This window comes from Mus pahari, chromosome 7 (assembly GCF_900095145.1).
Source record: "Mus pahari chromosome 7, PAHARI_EIJ_v1.1, whole genome shotgun sequence".
NCBI classification, from domain to species: Eukaryota; Metazoa; Chordata; class Mammalia; order Rodentia; family Muridae; genus Mus; species Mus pahari.
The window spans coordinates 60,316,215-60,317,952 of NC_034596.1; positions in this window are offsets into that span (position 1 = coordinate 60,316,215).

Consider the following 1,738-nt stretch of genomic DNA (forward strand, 5'->3'; position numbering starts at 1 on the left):
CCCACCTTGGCTATTATCAAGAAAACTAACAATGCCAAATACTGGCAAGGATTTGGAGAAACTGAAACAAGCTATTCATTGCTGAGAGGTATGAAAACTAGAATAGCCATTTTGGAAATCATTGTGAAAGTTTCACAAAATAATTAAAATTCCTCCAGCATTGGTTTTACTTAAAAGGCAGAAGCTAATGGAGTGCTGTTGGTTCAAGGCCAGCCTCACCTACATAGTATATTTCAGGACAGTCAGAGCTGGAGAGAGAGACCCTGCTTCAAAAAAATTAAAAAATAAAACTACAGTTACAATATTACCCAGCCATGCCATACCTCACATATACTCAAAGGATTCGATAGACTGCATATTCATATTTTTACAGCATTATTCACAATAGCAAAAAAAAAATGAGCCAAACTAGGCATCTCAGCAGAAGAATGGATAAGTAAAGTGTGGCATATGTCCATAAAGAAACTTTACTCTGCTGTAATGATAATTAATTTATGGAATTTTCTGGGGGGACATTGTAGCAAATGAGTCTAGAAAGTATTATGTTAAGTGACTAGGACTCAAGAAGACCAAAAATAAAACAAAATAAAACAAAATAAAATAAAATAAAATAAAATAAAATAAAATGCTTCTCTCTTACATACGGATCCCAAAACTTAATGCTTGTGTATTTGCAAAGAAAGAGCTGTCTATCCGGAGCAAACCATTCAGTAAGTCCCTGTCAACCCTGACCCATAATTCACCATGATAGCCACAGGGTTGTATAGGCAGATAGTAGGCAGCCACAGCTACCGTCTCTTCATGACTGTAGAGGATGTGTCATCCCTCAAAAGATAATCCACAGCTCCTATCTCAGTCTTCCTGCTCTTGTGTCTTTCTCCTTCCTCTCCAACAATATCTCGGAGCCCCAGAGGAGGCAGCATAAATGTCTCCTGTGCGGATAGGTATTGTCTCCTGCTCTGTATCCACTGAGGCATACACTAGAATGGTTCCAAACCCACGGTAATACCAATGACCCTGGATAAATGCAATGAGTCTAAATAAACGTATAAAAAGACATAAACATGGGAAAGGGATAGACAGGGTTTTATCTAGGGGAGAGATGAGATGAAAAGATGTTGGAGGTTAAAGTTATAAAAATGTACATTCGACATGTAGGAGATTATCAAAAGAACAAAATCAATTTATTTCAATGTAGAGGGGTATGATAGTGAGTTAGGCTATGAAATTAGGTAGAAGGCATGTAGGCAAGAGCTCTTATTGATGACAAAGGGCATAGGTGACATGGAAATAAAAGAAAGGCTGCCAGAAGTGGGGTTGACAAGGGTAATGGGAATCTTGAGAGAAGCAAAGAAAATAGAAACAACAAAAGCAAATTTCATTTGTCATTGCTAAAAGAAAACTTAATTCTTTGTATTATAATACAAAATAAAAATTTTCAAAAGCCAAATATGAAAAATAAATGTTGTATTACATATCAAGGTGATTAGACATGGCCAAAAATATCTGGGAGGAAAGATCTTGACTGTTTCCCATCAGTGGTAAATCTTTGAGGAGATAGAAATGTTTGCCCTGAATTCAGGTGACAGCAGATGCTGGCGAGGATGTGGAGAAAGAGGAACACTCCTCCATTGCTGGTGGGAATGCAAGCTGGTACAACCACTTTGGAAATCAGTCTGGCGGTTCCTCAGAAAATTGGGCATAGTACTACCGGAAGATCCAGCAATACCTCTCCTGG